The sequence below is a fragment of the Salvelinus sp. IW2-2015 genome, unplaced genomic scaffold (assembly GCF_002910315.2).
Source record: "Salvelinus sp. IW2-2015 unplaced genomic scaffold, ASM291031v2 Un_scaffold2124, whole genome shotgun sequence".
Classification (NCBI taxonomy): domain Eukaryota; kingdom Metazoa; phylum Chordata; class Actinopteri; order Salmoniformes; family Salmonidae; genus Salvelinus; species Salvelinus sp. IW2-2015.
This window is the reverse complement of record NW_019943459.1, coordinates 41742-60029: the sequence shown is the minus strand read 5'-3', so window position 1 is coordinate 60029 and position 18288 is coordinate 41742. Positions and strand designations below refer to the sequence as shown.

Genomic DNA, 18288 nt, shown 5'->3' with positions numbered 1-18288 from the left:
TAGCCAGACACACTTGGGCGCGCACGACCAGTTGACATGCACGACAGATATATGAAATAACATTATAAATTGGGTCTTACTTTTGCTGATCTTTCATCAGAATGTTGATCAATGTGTCCTTTGTCCAGATGAGTCGTTGTTTGGATTCATAATTGCAACTTTCCACCTTAATTTAGCATGGGTACCGGTCCACTGGCACGGATCTGTCCAACATAAATAAAGTCAGAGAACGGAACACGGCAAAACTCCCGAAAAAATTCAAATAATCTGATTAAACTATATTGAAAAAACATACATTACGATGATATGGTCTCATTTATCAACTAAAAACCGAGCCGGAGATTGTTCCCGTCCAAAACGGCAGCAAAACAGAACGCAATGTCACTCCCAAGTCGCGCGCTTCTGACTTCCGGAAGTGGTCGGTCACGTCAAAGAAATAGCTATTATTCAACCTCTAGAGACAAGATGAACACAAAATTCCTTCTCTCACACCCTCTTGACACACAGAGGAAGGCGTCTGAAGTGTCCGTAGGGTCCTACGTAAAATGACCATGTATAGGCATAACGTTGAAGCGAGCATAGATTTCTGACATTCTACTTCCTGGTCAGGGAAAGTGCTGCCAAATGACTTCCACTCAGAGAAAAAATTCGAACGTTTTTAGAAACTAGAGATTGTTTTCTATCCAATATTAATAATAATATGCATATTGTACGAGCAAGAATTGATTACGAGGCCGTTTGAAATGTGCACCTTTTTCCTGGCTACTCAATACTTTCCCTTGCAGCCATAACATTAACTACGTCACACCTGCCCAGACCCACCAGAACACACCCCCATCCCCATTAATCCCTGAACTACATCACACCTGCCCAGACCCACTAGAACACACCTCCATCTCCATTAACAACATCACACCTGTCCAGACCCACTAGAACACACCTCCATCTCCATTAACTACATCACACCTGCCCAGACCCACTAGAACACACCTCCATCTCCATTAACTACATCACACCTGCCCAGACCCACTAGAACACAGCCAGCGCCCGCATCAGCACCATTTTATTTCTCTCCGTCACTTTCAACTTTTGGATAATAAAGCATTTGACCTTTCTTTTGAATTAACAACAGAGGATAAGTTGATTTCCAGGTTTTAATTAAGTATAATATTTAAGATGATTTATGAGAGAAGTATCGTCCAACTCTGGGGTATCTCACTGCACCCTCAAATGGCATGTTTTGAAATATACAGACAGACAGATTAAAAGTAATTTTACATTGTATAACTGTACTTCTGACAGCCAACTTTCTAACTCCGCCCATAACTTTATGACATCATAACATTCCCAGAAGGATTATTGAGTCATTGTTAGTTTTACACTGAAGACATGACTCTGCCGTTGTGCTGTAGAATTTGTGAATTTTGTCTCTTGTATAATAAGGGACTATCATTTGTCCCAACATCACAGGCCACAGACTTTGATGCAGTTAAAGACTTCCAAAAGTGTTTCCGCAGTTTAAGATCAACTGAGTTTTTTTAATGGTGTTTCTCCCTGTGCACCTGCCAATGTTAATCCATTGAACGAGACAAGTTACCAGACGGGACATATTGCTAATGTTCTTCCTATTGATAACCTGAATGACAATTAACTTGTGGGCGGTGGTGGTGATGACGGCCTATTGGATGTCGCCCATCGGGATTCCCCAAAAAGAAGACGCTCTGGATTGATCATCAGGTGTCAGATGTGAAGGAGGAGGTTGATCATCAGGAGTCAGATGTGAAGGAGGAGGTTGATCATTCAAATCAAATCAAATAGTTTATTTTATATAGCCCTTTCGTACATCAGCTAATATCTCGAGTGCTGTACAGACACCCAGCCTAAAACCCCAAACAGCAAGCAATGCAGGGTGTAGAAGCACGGTGGTAGGAAAAACTCCCTAGAAAGGCCAAAACCTAGGAAGAAACCTAGAGAGGAAACCAGGCTATGAGGGGTGGCCAGTCCTCTTCTGGCTGTGCTGCGGTGGAGATTATAACAGAACTATGCCAAGATGTTCAAATGTTCATAAGTGACAAGCATGGTCAAATAATGAATCATGAAATAATTTCAGTTGGCTTTTCATAGCCGATCATCAAGGAGTTGAAAATAGCAGGTCCGGGACAGGTGGCGGTTCCATTAACGCAGGCAGAACAGCTGAAACTGAATAGCAGCAAGGCCAGGTGGACTGGACAGCAAGGAGCCATCACGCCCCGGCAGCCCCGACGCACGGTCCCAGGGCTCAGGTCTTCCGAGAGAGAGAAAGAGAGAGAGGAAGGAGAGAATTAGAGAGAGCCCAAGATTTTCAAAATGTTCATAAATGACAAGAATGGTCAAATAATAATCAGGAATAAATGTCAGTTGGCTTTTCATAGCCGATCATAAGAATTGAAAACCAGCAGTCTGGGACAGGTAGGGGTTGCCATAACCGCAGGCAGAAACAGTTGAAACTGGAATAGCAGGCAGGGCCAGGCGGACTGGGGAGAGCAAGGAGTCATCATGCCCGGTAGTCCTGACGTATGGTCCTAGGGCTCCGTCCTCCGAGAGAGAGAAAGAAAGAGAGAAGGAGAGAATTAGAGAGAGCCAAGATTTTCAAAATGTTCATAAATGACAAGCATGGTCAAATAATAATCAGGAATAAAAGTCAGTTGGCTTTCATAGCCGATCATTAAGAGTTGAACAGGTAGGGGTTCCATAACAGCAGGCAGAACAGTTGAAACTGGAAAGGCAAGGCCAGGTGGGAACTGGGGACAGCAAGGAGTCAATCATATCCCGTGCCGTGACGTATGGTCCTAGGGCTCAGGTTCTCCGAGAGAGAAAGAAGAGAGAACGAGAGAATTAGAGAGAGCATACTTAAATTACACAGGACACTGGATAAGATAGGAGATAGTCCAGATATAACAGACTGACCCTAGCCCCCGACACAAAACTACTGCAGCATAAATACTGGAGGCTGAGGAAGGAGGAGGTCAGGAGACACTGTGGCCCCATCCGATGATACCCCCGGACAGGCCAAACAGGCAGGATATAAACCCCACCCACTTTGCCAAAGCACAGCCCCCACACCACTAGAGGGATATCTTCAACCACCAACTTACAATCCTGAGACAAGGCCGATTAGCCCACACAAGATCTCCCCACAGCACAAACCAAGGGGGGGGGGGGGGCGCCAACCCAGACAGGAAGACCACGTCAGTAACTCAACCCACTCAAGTGACCACCCCTCCTCTAGGGACGGCATGAAGAGCACCAGTAAGCCCCAAGTGACTCAAGCCCCTGTAATTAGGGTTGGGCAGAGAACCGCAGTGCGAGAGAGGGGAACCTCTAGGATGTGGCTGGGCTGGCGTTTCACTTCCAGCTTGGTCATAATATTTATACATTGAATGTTGATTATTGAATCTATGTTATATATTGTACCTCCTGTTTCATGAAGTGATGTCACTAAGACTGCCCCTATATATACAATGCATTCGGAAAGCATTCAGACCCCTCACTTTTTACACATTTTGTTACGTTACAGCCTTATCCTAAAATGGATTAAATCATTACATTTATATTATATATATATATATTTGTATTATTATATTATATTATATTATATATTTATAATATATTTATTTTATTAGACATCTAACATGATGTATTGTTACACCATGTAGGAGCAGTATAGACCTAGTCTGTTCATTATATACATCTACATGATGTATTGTTACACCATGTTGGAGCAGTATGGACCTAGTCTGTTCATTATATACATCTACATGATGTATTGTTACACCATGTAGGAGCAGTATAGACCAAGTCTGTTCATTATATATACATCTACATGATGTATTGTTACACCATGTAGGAGCAGTATAGACCTACAGTAGCTAGCTAATTATTTAGATTTAGTTTGACTTAATGAAACTGCCTTAAATGTGCTGTAGTAACCATGTTTTATTCACACTAATCGATCAACACATTCCTGTCTTTGTATGTCTCAATATAATAGTATTATTTAATTAAATCCATTTACAATAATCTTTGTCTGAAAATAAAATATGATCCTCAACTGCGTTTCCCCTCCAGTCAGCAGACGGCGATGTGCGTCTTTCAGGCGACGCTGCCAGCGTGACGTATAATCTAGTGGACGGTTCTTCATAAACAGCTCGTCAACCACCTCGGTAGCTTGCTAGCCAACATAGCCGAAAGATTCAAGCTATTTATACGCTTTCGGTGTATATTAGCTACTGTGTTTTAGACACACTTCTGTTGTATCAACTTGTTAACCTATTTAATTTAATATTACGTTATTTTGTATTAGTCAGCTATAGTAGCTGGCTGGTTAAATTTGCACTAGCCTAGTCGCTAATGATAGCTATCTAGCTAACATCCCCGACCATGAGCTCCCTAAACTTCTCCCCTCTTGTTAAAGAAGAGGTGATCTGCTGGACGGAGAAAGAAGCTCTGGGGCTGAACATTGTCATGAAAGAGGAGAAGGAAGAGGAGGATGTCACAGTAAAACAAGAAGTAGAGGCTGAGGCTGTTACCGTGAAAGAAGAAGAGTTAGACGTTTCAGCGAAAGAAGAGGAAGATGCGTTCAGAGTGAAAGAGGAGGAAGATGTTACAGTAAAAGAAGAGGGGGATGCAGTTTTTGGTGTGAAAGAGGAGGAGTGGAGGATTACTGTCACATTGGAAGAAGAAGAGGAGGTTGGAGATCTGTTTAACACCAGTAAGTACCGTCTCTGCAGTCGTTGAACCAATATGCAGTAAAGGGGTTCTACACTTTAATGTTGTTCTGTAGAAATGGCTGAAGCTACACTGTAACGTGTAGAACATCAAGAGTGGACCATCAACAAAATGTTAACAATTGATCAAATGCATCCAATAACAATGCCTGAAATACTGTAGTCCTCAATATCTCCTATTAGATTAGCCCAATATGTAGTCTTAAAGGGGCAGTCAGCAGTTGTTACATCCATTTGGGATTTATACATTAATGATATGTACCCATCTGTTTCTTGAAGAAATCACGTATAAATGCCTGATCATCTTAGTTCAACTGTCGTACACCATCAGAACCCAAAATATGAGCTTTTTTTTAACTCCAATGTTTATCAGTAAATATAAACAAACACGGTATTTCCACAAAACATGGTTAAAACTATAATGTTGATATCATGGGTGGTTGCATTTCTCCAGCCCCATCCCTCAGCTTTTTACCGAAACGGGCAGGGAGTACGCTTTGTTATTGTTTCTGCTGCTGATTGCTGAGGTCTACCTACTGCTGAGGTAGACTGACTCTGGCAGCTAAAATAGTCAAATTTTCCATCTAAATGTGAATCGATTCCGTTACTCCTCAAAATAATTTCACACAATACTTTCATATCACATCAAAATAACTTCAAATAATACTTTTATATCACATCTAAATAAGTAACCAGTCGCAATACCCCAAAGGGTAAACCGAATTGGTTTCTCGTCATTTCTCCTTCCTTCGGGCTTCTTTTTCTTTGGACTTTATATGGCGGTTGGAAACCAACTTTAAGGTGCATTACCACCATCAACTGGACTGGAGTGTGGACCTCAGTTCATCTTTTAATCACCCACGTGGGTATATACCAAGACAGTCATGAAGAGGGCACAACGAAACCTTTTCCCCCTCAGGAGACTGAAAAGATTTGGCAGGGGTCCCCAGATCTTCAAAAGGTAATACAGCTGCACCATCGAGAGCATCCTGACTGGACGCATMACCGCCTGGTATGGCAACTGCTCGGCATCTGACCGTAAGGCGCTACAGAGGGTAGTGCGAACAGCGCAGTACATCACTGTGGCCAAGCTTCCTGCCCTCCAGGACCTATATAATAGGYGATGTCAGAGGAAAGCCCACATAAGTGTCAGAGACTCCAGTCACCCAAGTGAGACTGTTTTTTATAGACTGTTTTCTCTGCTAACGCACGGCAAGTGGTACCGCAGCACCAAGTCTAGGACCAAAAGTCACCTCAACAGCTTCTACCCCCAAGCCATAAGACTGCTGAACAATTCATAAAATTGCCACCAGACTGTCTGTTACCACAGAAGGGTTCCGTTTGTCCCCTCCCCAGAGGTGTCTCATTACTGGGATTCATTGCTGATTCCTACCTGTAGCTCACTATGAGGTGTCTAGTGATACAGGTTAAGGGTCCTGTTGGAGATTGGTGGTTGGTAGTGGAGTCGAGGGAACAAGCAGGGTTGGACAGGGCCATGTTATTATCCCACACACAGTCTCTGTGGTTCATATGAACCCCGTTCCTGGGAATTAGATTTGATTACAAATCGCCCCTGTCTGTTACCACAGAAGGGTTCCGTCTGTCCCATTCCCAGCTAGGTTACGAGGCGCTTTGTCACCAGTACCTATGACTGGTTGATAGGGGAAACCTCCATGCTTATTATAGAAAAAGTAATTAGGGGGAAACTATTTAGTAAACTGAAATAAAANTTAGGGGGAAACTATTTAGTAAACTGAAATAAAATAACAAACCTGTTTGAAAAATGAAAACTATTCCAAAACTATCTTTGACTCGAACTAAAATAGCCTAAAATAATATTATATTAAATAATAATATTATGTTCAGTTTGAATAATTTACATCTTGATTTTGGGCAAAAATAGAATTGGGTTTTTAATATTTTTGTGGTTTTAAAGCTTCTGAACCTTGTGGCTGGTAAATGCTGCCATGGGATGGCAATGTTTCAAATAGACCTAGCTTGTGTATCAATATCACCTGCTATCACCAGAAATACTTTAAGAAATTAGGATATTGGAAACTCCTTTCGATTTGTATTAACAGCTTAAAGAAAAGAAATTAGCATGAATTACCCTCCGTGAACAAGAAGCACAACATTACAAATGTTTTCAGAGATAATTAGAGATATTATACTTGTTCTCTGTAATATCGTATAGCTTTGCAATCGTGACATTAAGTACTTTCAAGGAAAATAGGCATGTTTCTCGACTCATACCCTGACTCTAAAAAGGGATTTCGTGAGAATTAGCTTAGGAACTGTGTGTCACAGCATGACAATGTGAACGCGATTGGTCGACAGTCTCTTGGACGAGCGTTATATACGCTTTGACATTTTCTGGAATTGTTTTTATTTGAAAAAGTTTTTGTTCACTTGCCTGCCTATTGCATTTGGAATGCACTGTACTGTTCATCTCTGAAACTCACTAAGATAATTCCTTTGTGACAGCAGTAGCAATAGAGGGATATAACATCTACAGAAAAGACAGGAATGCTTATGGGGGAGGTGTTGCTGTATACAGTGCATTCGGGAAAGTATTCAGACCCCTTGACTTTTTCCACTTTTTGTTACTTTAAGATGAGGACAGGGGGTGCTGTTTTCACTTTTTGGGGAAAACGTGCCCAATTTAAACGGCCTCGTACTCAATTCTTGCTCGTACAATATGCATATTATTATTACTATGATGAACCTCTTAGTTTAAAACCGTTTGTTTTGTCTGTGGGTAAACAGAACTCATTTGGCAGCACACTTTGTGACCGGAAGTGGAAAGTCTTGAAATCTATGTTCTGTTCAAGTGACTGCTATAAATGGGCATGATACGTATGACTATACGTGCACGTCATACACCTTCACCGGATGTCAGAGGAAGTGAGAGGAAAAATGAGTTGATTATCTCTGTCTGACGTTGAAATAAACCATCTTGGAACAACGTGTCCCTCCATTTTCTGTTGTCTGCAAGGGCGCGTAGGGGACCTGTTATTGCCTACTGGACAACCTGTCGTTATGGGCGGAAACGATCTCCGGCTTTGATTTTATTTGATACATGTTACAATATATTCTAAGTATGTTTTTTCAATATGTTTCATTAGATTATTGAAATTTATTCGGGACATTTAGGCGTGTTGCGATGTTTGACTTTGTTGACCGTTGGAGAGCTTAGCGCCGCATGGCCAGTGTGCTTGCTATTCAAGAGGGAAAAAGAATGTTCTACATACCAAGACAAAGACGGTTCTGGACAAAGGACCCCTTCTACAACATTCTGATGGAAGATAGCAAAGGTAGGAACCATTCTGTGATGCTATTTCATATATCTGTCGAACTGGTGTACTAGTAGTTTGTGGCCCAGGTTTTGGCCACTCTCTCACTATAACATAAGCCTTATGTCGTAATGAAGATATTTTTAGAATTTTCTAACACTGGCGATTGCATTAAGAACTAATGGATCTATCGTTTCCTATACAACATGTATTTTTTTTGTAAATGTTTAGAATAGCTATTTGGTCAGAATAGGTGAGAGTCTAATAGAAATATCCGCACATCTGGGAAAAATATGCTACGTTAGCGACGTTATGCTAACGTTGTATAACCACGGATTTCAGCTCTAAATATGCACATTTTCGAACAAAACATAAGTGTATGTATAACCTGATGTTAAAGGACTGTCATCTGAGGAAGGTTTATGAAGTTTAAATGAAATTTAATATCTTTGCTGGTTTATTTCGCTAACGCAACGTGCCTATTGCTATCGCTAACGTGCCTTTGATGAATGAATGCGGTAGTGTGGTAGGCTATATGTAGTAAGCTAATATAATGCTATATAGTTGTGTTTCGCTGTAAAAACTATTAATAATATGGCTTAATTATTACAATTAGTGCTTTCATCAAGATTTTGTAATTCCATGCTGATAAGTTCACTCTTTTTTCAGAAATGTTTCCGCTAGCGGACACACCGATTCACCCTATCCTAGACAGGTTTAAAGCTTTTTGTTACTTTAAAGCCTTATTCTAAAATTGATCAAATATTTTTTTTCCCTCTTTCATTTATCTAATTTATTTGGCACACCTGCATTTGGGGAGTTTTTCCCATCTCTTCTGCCAGATCCTCTCTAGCTCTGTCAAGTTGGATGGGGAACATCACTGCACAGCTATTTTCAGGTCTCTCCAGAGATGTTAGATCGGTGCTAAGTCCGGGCTCTGGCTATGTCACTCAAGGACATTCAGAAACTTCTACCGAAGCCACTCCTGCGTTGTCTTGGCTTGTGCTTAAGGTCGTTGTTCTGTTGGACGGTGAACCTTGCCCAAGTCTGAGGTCCTGAGCGCTCTGGAGCAGGTCTTTCATCAAGGATCTCCTCTCCACTTTGCTCCATTAATATTTCCCTCCATCCTGACTGTCTCCCAGTCCCTGCTGCTGAAAAACATCCCCACAGCATGATGCTGCCACCACCATGCTTCACCGTAGGGATGGTGCCAGGTTTTCCTGACGTGACTCTTGGCATTCAGGCCAAAGAGTTCCATCTTGGTTTCATCAGACCAGAGAATCTTGTTTCTCATGGTCTGAGAGTCCTTGAGGTGTTTGTGGCAAACTCCGAGCTGGCTGTTATGTGCCTTTTACTGAGGGGTGGTTTCCATCGGGCCATTCTACCATAAAGGTCTGATTGGTGGAGTGCTGAAGAGATGGTTGTCCTCTTGGGGGTTCTTCCATCTCCACAGAGGATCTCTGGAGCTCTGTTAGAGTGACCATCAGGTTTTTGGTCACCTCCCTGACCAAGGCACTTCTGAGCGATTGGGGAAGGTGACCAGCTCTAGGCAGAGTATTCCATTTAAAATGATGGAGGCCACTGTGTTCTTGGGGACCTTCAATGCTGCAGAATTGTTTTTGGTACCCTTCCACAGATCTGTGCCTTGACACAATCCTATCTAGGACCTCTAGGGACAGTTCCTTCGACCTCATGGCTTGGTTTTCGCTCTGACATGCACTGTCATTTGGTGGAGCCATATACAGTGGGGAGAACAAGTTTTGATACACTGCCGATTTTGCAGGTTTTCCTACTTACAAAGCATGTAGGGTCTTTAATTTTTATCATAGGTACACTTCAACTGTGAAGAGACGGAATCTAAAACAAAAATCCAGAATAACACATTGTATGATTTTTAAGTAATTCATTTGCATTTTTCGGGCTTCACCATGTTTCATTGACATGTACAGCTGTGTCATCCGCATAGCAGTGAAAGTTAACATTATGTTTCGAATGACATCACCAAGAGGTAGAATATATAGTGAAAAAATAGTGGTCCTAAAACGGAACCGTGAGGAACACCGAAATTTACAGTGGATTTGTCAGAGGACAAACCATCCACAGAGACAAACTGATATCTTTCCAACAGATACAAAGGCCAGAACTTGTCCGTGTAGACCAATTTGGGTTTCCAATCTCTCCAAAAGAATGTGGTGATCGATGGTATCAAAGCAGCAGCACTAAGGTCTAGTAGCAGCGAGGACAGATGCAGAGCCTCAGTCTGACGCCATTAAAAGGTAATTTACCACCTTCACAAGTGCAGTCTCAGTGCTATGATGGGGTCTAAAACCAGACTGAAGCATTTTGTATACATTGTTTGTCTTCAGGAAGGCTGTGCAACGGGCTTTTTCTAAAAATGTTTGAGAGGAATGGGAGATTCGATATAGACCGATAGTTTTTTTTACATTTTCTGGGTCAAGGTTTGGCTTTTTCAAGAGAGGCTTTATTACTGCCACTTTTAGTGAGTTTTGTACACATCCGATGGATAGAGAGACGTTTATTATGTTCAACATAGGAGGGCCAAGCACAGGAAGCAGCTCTTTCAGTTGTTWAGTTGGAAAAGGGTCCAGTATGCAGCTTGAAGGTTTAGAGGCCATGAWTATTTTCATCATTGTGTCAAGAGATATAGTACTAAAACACTTGAGTGTCTCCCTTGATCCTAGGTCCTGGCAGAGTTGTGCAGACTCAGGACTACTGCTTTGGAGTAATACGCAGATTTAAAGAGGAGTCCGTAATTTGCTTTCTAATGATCATGATCTTTTCCTCAAAGAAGTTCATGAATTTATCACTGCTGAAGTGAAAGCCACCCTCTCTTGGGGAATGCTGCTTTTTAGTTAGCTTTGCGAGAGTATCAAAAAGACATTTTGGATTGTTCTTATTTTCCTCAATTAAGTTGGAAAAATAGGATGATCGAGCAGCAGTGAGGGCTCTTCGATACTGCACGGTACTGTCTTTCCAAGCTAGTCGGAAGACTTCCAGTTTGTTGTGGCGCCATTTCCGTTCCAATTGTCTGGAAGCTTGCTTCAGAGCTCGGGTATTTTCTGTATACCAGGGAGCTAGTTTCTTATGACAAATGTTTTTAGATTTTAGGGGTGCGACTGCATCTAGGGTGTTGCGCAAGGTTAAATTGAGTTCCTCAGTTAGGTGGTTACCTGATTTTTGTCCTCTGATGTCCTTGGGTAGGCAGAAGGAGTCTGGAAGGGCATCGAGGAATCTTTGGGTTGTCTGAGAATGTATAGCATGACTTTTGATGCTCCTTGGTTGGGGTCTGAGCAGATTATTTGTTGCGATTGCAAACGTAATAAAATGGTGGTCCGATAGTCCAGGATTATGAGGAAAAACATTAAGATCCACAACATATATTCCATGAGACAAAACTAGGTCCAGAGTATGACTGGGGAAGTGACTAGGTCCGGAGACATGTTGAACAAAACCCACTGAGTCGATGATGGCTCCGAAAGCCTTTTGGAGTGGGACTGTGGACTTTTCCATGTGAATATTAAAGTCACCAAAAATGTGAATATTATCTGCCATGACTACAAGGTCCGATAGGAATTCAGGGAACTCAGTGAGGAACGCTGTATATGGCCCAGGAGGCCTGTAAACAGTAGCTATAAAAAGTGATTGAGTAGGCTGCATAGATTTCATGACTAGAAGCTAAAAAGACGAAAACGTTTAGTTTTTTTTGTAAATTGAAATTTGCTATCGTAAATGTTAGCAACACCTCCGCCTTTGCGGGATGCACGGGGGATATGGTCACGAGTGTAACCAGGAGGTGAGATCTCATTTAACACAGTAAATTCATCAGGCTTAAGCCATGTTTCAGTCAGGCCAATCACATCAAGATTATGATCAGTGATTAGTTCATTGACTATAACTGCCTTTGAAGTGAGGGATCTAACATTAAGTAGCCCTATTTTGAGATGTGAGGTATCACAATCGCTTTCAATAATGGCAGGAATGGAGGAGGTCTTTATTCTAGTGAGATTGCTAAGGCGAACACCGCCATGTTTAGTTTTGCCCAACCGAGGTCGAGGCACAGACACGGTCTCAATGGGGATAGCTGAGCTGACTACACTGACTGTGCTAGTGGCTATCGGTTTCCTCATTAGCAGGGAGGAGTTTATGCATTGAAATTATGTGTCCATCGCCCTCGTGCCTCAATTTTATTAAACACAGAAAGGGGCCTATATTGGAGTCCAAAGGTCGTCTGGCACACTGCTAAGGATTTCAACAACATGAATAACTTATTTCTAGCCTACAATCATCGATGTTACTACTAATGTGAAAACAAGACAAAATATGACTATTGTTGCTCATTTTAAGACAATTGTCAAATAATGTGAACATTTATTACAGACCTCAATTGTTGTACAACATCATGGCTACTCTGTTGGCATCACCTTTTACAGTGAATTTCTGCTCTTGTTGGCCTTTAACCATCGGTCACACTTTGTCGTTCACACAGGAGAGAGACGTGACTATTGTGGATCCTTTGCGGAGCCTCAACAACCTCATGATGCTGACGAGGCAGAGAAGAGTCTCTCCACATCAGAACACCTCAAGAAACACCAGCAGAGATCCACAGGGAAGAAACCTCACTGCTGCTCTGACTGTGGGAAGAGATTCACCTCCTCAGCAGGCATTAAAATTCATCAGAAAATCCACACAGTAGAGAAACCTTATAGCTGTCAATGTGGGAAGAGTTTTACTCATTCAACCAGCCTGATATCACACCAGAGAACACACACAGGAGAGAAACCTATAGCTGTGGTCAATGTGGGAAGAGTTTTGGTCAATCTAGCACTCTGACTCTACACCAGAGAATACACACAGGAGAGAAATCTTATAGCTGTACTCAATGTGGGAAAGTTTTATCACCTAAGCAGTTGATGTCACACCAGAGAACACACACAGGAGAGAAATCTTATAGCTGTGGTCAATGTGGGAAGAGTTTTGATACATCAGCCATTTATGTACACCAGAGAATACACACAGGAGAGAAACCTTATAGCTGTGGTCAATGTGGGAAGAGTTTTGGTCAATCTATCACTTGACTCTACACCAGAGATACACACAGGAGAGAAATCTTATAGCTGTGGTCAATGTGGGAAGAGTTTTACTACATCTGCCAACTGACTCTACACAGAGAACACACACAGGAGAGAAACCTTATAGCTGTGATCAATGTGGGAAGAGTTTTGTATCTAGCACTCTGACTCTACACCAGAGAATACACGTTATGATATTCATAACATCCATATCCACCAGTCTATCTTCCTGTCAACTAACAGAACTCTGCTGGTTGTCCTGGTAACAGATACCAGTCCATCTTCCTGTTAACTAACAGAACTCTGCTGGTTGTCCTGGTAACAGATACCAGTCCATCTTCCTTCAACTAACAGAACTCTGCTGGTTGTCCTGGTAACAGATTCCAGTGGCAGATCTATTGTATTTGTTCAAACTAAACTACAGCACTTACTTTGATGTGTCAAATCTGATCCTTTCTTCTCTTCCTCCTCTCAGTTACACTCAGCCTCGTTGTTTTCCTGCAGTCCACCAGCAGCAACCTCTTCATACCCAGCAGTAAGGTGCTACCGGGAGAGGCATGACACAGTGATCAATGTGGGAAAGAGTTTTGGTCGATCTGGCCAGCTGACATCACACCAGAGAATACACACAGGAGATAAATCTTATACCTGTGGTCAATGTGGGAAGAGTTTTACAACATCTGCCAACTGACTCAACACCAGAGAACACACACGAGAAAGAAACCTTATAGCTGTGATCAATGTGGGAAGAGTTTTACTACATCTGCCCAACTGACTCTAACACAGAGAACACACACAGGAGAGAAACCTTATAGCTGTGATCAATGTGGGAAGAGTTTTGCTGCATCTAGCACCTGACTCTACACCAGAGAATACACACAGGAGAGAAACCTTATAGCTGTGATCAATGTGGAAAGAGTTTTGGCTGATCTGGCCAGCTGACATCACACCAGAGAAATACACACAGGAGAAAATCTATAGCTGTGGTCAATGTGGAAGAGTTTTGGTCGATCTGGCCGCTGACATCACACCAGAGAATCACACAGGAGATAAATCTTATAGCTGTGGTCAATGTGGAAAGAGTTTGGTCGATCTGGCCAGCTGACATCACACCAGAGAAATACACACAGGAGATAAATCTTATACCTGTGGTCAATGTGGGAAGAGTTTTTACTACATCTAGCTCTCTGACTGTACACCAGAGAACACACACAGGAGAAAACCTTATACCTGTGGTCAATGTGGGAAGAGTTTTACTACATCTAGCTCTCTGACTGTACACCAGAGAACACACACGGGAGAGAAACCTCATAGCTGTGATCAATGTGGGAAGAGGTACACTGAAAAAAAGATCTCTGATCAACATCAAAATACATACATGAAGGAGTTGTTTCATGATATCAATGAATTAATGTCACAATGTGGAATGTTTAAACATTGTAGTAGGAGTATTTTAATGATGTCACAATGTAGAATGTTGTAGGAATATTTTAATGATGTCACAATGTAGAAGCCTAAATGTTTGTCCCCTGTTCTATTGATTTCACATGATATGGATATTAGCCTCAGGGGGAAAATCCAGGCTCTGAATTGGAAGAGTACTATTTATGAGATTTAACAAAAAGTGACTAACACAAAAAGAGCTGTGTTAACCTACCATGTTGGTGACCCACTTGAATCGAAATGCAAACACTTCAAAATGTAGCGATCTATTTTCTACAAATTGTCCTCTAATCAGGATGTACACATTTTCCATATTCTGTTGGTTTTTGAGCTGTTAGTTTTANAAAGAGAGAGATCAATGCAATACAGTTCAGTTTGATCTCACCAAGCACCAAGGTTTTAAATCTCATGCTTGATAGACTTACTGTCTACGCAAAACATTACCTCATCCAATTTGGCATATATCACACTTGTAAATTTCTAGATCACATCCCAAACTGGACAAACTCAAAATCAGACAGTGAGCCCCTGAGTGGTCAAAATACTAGTCGAGAGATAAGGGCAACCTCAAGAGGGGACATACAAATGAGTGTCCAAAACACGGCCAATACTCTTTCCCCCTAATGAGAAAAGTGGGGGCAGTGGACCTGGCGTACAGGACAATTTGTATGAAGATAATGCTAACTGGTATCCCCAATTAATCAACTCCATCAACCGTTCACAATGGTTTAAGGATAGTTACAGGAACAGATCGTTTATCCCAATTAGAAAAACAATCGTTCCAGCTCTGTCGCTCCTCCCTTCTATACTTGCTACTGAACGCCACGCCACATGGTTTAACAGATACATATGACATATGGAAGACAAGCCTTGACCCTCTCCCCCTCTCTGGCCCCAAGTTACCTATTCCGCATTAGCGCAGAAAAGATTTCATTAATTAGACAAGTATTCCTCACAAGCAATATGAAGTGAAAATAATCATCGATCTTATCTATGCTTGTTACTTACGCAAATCTTGATTCTGGCCACGACACTACCTAATCACGATTGATGAAAAATATCATGGCCTCTAAACGCTTCAAATCTGCAATACTGGATACCACTAAATTCTCAACTGTAAGACTGACCGTTGAAGGAGCTTGCTTCCTTGCTTGGCCCGCTCCCTAAACTGTTGAGTAATAATAAAACGGCTCTCTATCCACCGGATGTGAGTACCAACTCAAACTAAAAGTGGCAGTAACTAAAAACAGTAATATAAGGATGGTAAATTACCTTTTAAATGGCGTCACGAACCCGAGGCCTGCATTCTGTCCTCTCCTCCTAGACCTTAGTGCTGCTTTTGATACCATCAGATCACGCACCATTCTTTTGGAGGGATTGGAACACTCAAATTGGTCTCACGGACAAGTTCTGGCCCTGTTAGGTCTTATCCTGTCGAAAGATTAATCAGTGTTGTCTCTGTGGATGGCTTGACCCTCCACAAATCAACTGTACATGTGTGTTCCTCAAAGCTCCGTTTTTAGGACCCGCACGATTGTTTATTCACTAAATATTTTTTTACCTTTTGGTGATGTCAATTCGGAACACATAATGTTAAGCTTTCACTGCTATGCGCTTTGACACACCAGCAGCATGGCCAGGTGGACTGGGGACAGCAAAGGAGTCATCATGCCAGGTAGTCCTGAGGCAGGGGGTCCTAGGGGCTCCGAGCAGCAGCATAGGCCAGTGGACTGGGGGACAGGCAAGGAGTCATCATGGCCAGGTAGTCCTGAGGCAGGGTCCTAGGGCTGCAGGTCCTCCGAGAAGAGAGAGAAAGAAAGTAGATAGAGAAAGAAGAGAGAAAAAGAGAGAAAGAGAGAGAGAATTAGAGAGAGCATAATTAAATTCACAAATGGAACGCGGATAAGACAGGAGAAATACACTCCAGATATAACAGACTGACCTAAGCCCCCAACACGTAAACTACTGCAGCATAAATACTGGAGGCTGAGACTAGAGGGGTCGGGAGACACTGTGGCCCCATCCGACGATTAACCCCAGACAGAGCCAAACAGGCAGGATATAACCCCACCCAACTTTGCAAAGGCAACAGCCCCCACACCACTAGAGTGATTATCTTCAACCACAACTTACCATCCTGAGACAAAGTCCGAGTATAGCCCACAATAGATCCCGCCACAGCAACAACCCAAGGGGGTGAGCCAACCCGGACAGGAAAATCACGTCAAGTGACTCAACCCACTCAAGTGGACGCACGCCCTACCAGTGCACGGCATGGAAGAGCACCAGTAAGCCAGTGACATTCAGCCCCTGTAATAGGGTTAGAGGGCAGAGAATCCCAGTGGAGAGAGGGGAAGGGAACTGGCCAGGCAGAGACAGCAAGGGCGGTTCGTTGCTCCAGTGCCTTTCCGTTCACCTTCAAACTCCTGGGCCAGACTACACTCAATCATAGGACCTACTGAAGAGATGAGTCTTCAATAAAGACTTAAAGGTTGAGACTGAGTCTGCATCCCTCACATGGGTATGCAGACCATTCCATAAAAATGGAGCTCTATAGGAGAAAGCACTGCCTCCAGCAGTTTGCTTAGAAATTCTAGGGACAGTAAGGAGGCCTGCGTCTTGTGACCGTAGCGTACGTGTAGGTATGTACGGCAGGATCAAATCTGAAAGATAGGTAGGAATAAGCCCATGTAATGCTTTGGAGGTTAGAAGTAAAACCTTGAAATCAGCCCTTGCCTTAACAGGAAGCCAGTGTAGAGAGGCTAGCACTGGAGTAATATGATCAAATTTTTCGGTTCTAGTCAAGATTCTAGCAGCCGTGTTTAGCACTAACTGAAGTTTATTTAGTGCTTTATCCGGGTAGCCGGAAAGTAGAGCATTGCTGTAGTCTAACCTAGAAGTGACAAAAGCATAGATTAATTTTTCTGCGTTGTTTTTGGACAGAAAGTTTTTGATTTTTGCAATGTTAAAGATGGAAAAAAGCTGTCGTTGAAACAGTCTTGATATGTTCGTCAAAAGAGAGTTCAGGGTCCAGAGTAACGCCGAGGTCTTTCACTGTTTTTTTTGAGACAACTGTACAACCATCAATATGAATTGTCAGATTCAACAGAAGATCTCTTTGTTTCTTGGGACCTAGAACAATCATCTCTGTTTTGTCCGAGTTTAAAAGTAGAACATTTGCAGCCATCCACTTCCTTATGTCTGAAACACAGGCCTTATGTCTGAAACACAGGGAGGGCAATTTTGGGGCTTCACCATGTTTCATCGAAATCTACAGCTACACAGCTCCCTGTGTTTCAGACATAAGGCCTGTGTTTCAGACATAAGGAAGTGGATGGCTGCAAATGTTCTACTTTTAAACTATGATTGAGTGTAGTCTGGCCCAGGAGTTTGAAGGTGAACGGAAAGGCACTGGAGCAACGAACCGCCCTTGCTGTCTCTGCCTGGCCAGTTCCCCTCTCTCCACTGGGATTCTCTGCCTCTAACCCTATTACAGGGGCTGAGTCACTGGCTTACTGGTGCTCTTCCATGCCGTCACTGGGAGGGGTGCGTCACTTGAGTGGGTTGAGTCACTGACGTGATTTTCCTGTCCGGGTTGGCTCACCCCCTTGGGTTGTGCTGTGGCGGGGATCTTTGTGGGCTATACTCGGACTTGTCTCAGGATGGTAAGTTGGTGGTTGAAGATATCACTCTAGT

General features: G+C 42.6%; 1 long non-coding RNA gene across 3 annotated transcripts in view; it reads left to right on the top strand.

The window, feature by feature from the left end:
• LOC139025002 (uncharacterized) overlaps window positions 1-14381 on the top strand; it is a 25580-nt gene extending 11199 nt beyond the window's left edge. The window contains exons 2-4 of one of the 3 annotated variants that reach the window (XR_011476420.1): window positions 12567-12969; window positions 13733-13817; window positions 14231-14381. This is a non-coding gene — a long non-coding RNA (uncharacterized lncRNA). Of the gene's footprint in view, window positions 1-4036; window positions 4751-12566; window positions 12970-13732; window positions 14135-14230 lie in introns of those variants that run through there. The other 2 variants (XR_011476419.1, XR_011476418.1) reach the window with 2 other exon arrangements.
• Window positions 14382-18288: the final 3907 nt, after the last annotated feature.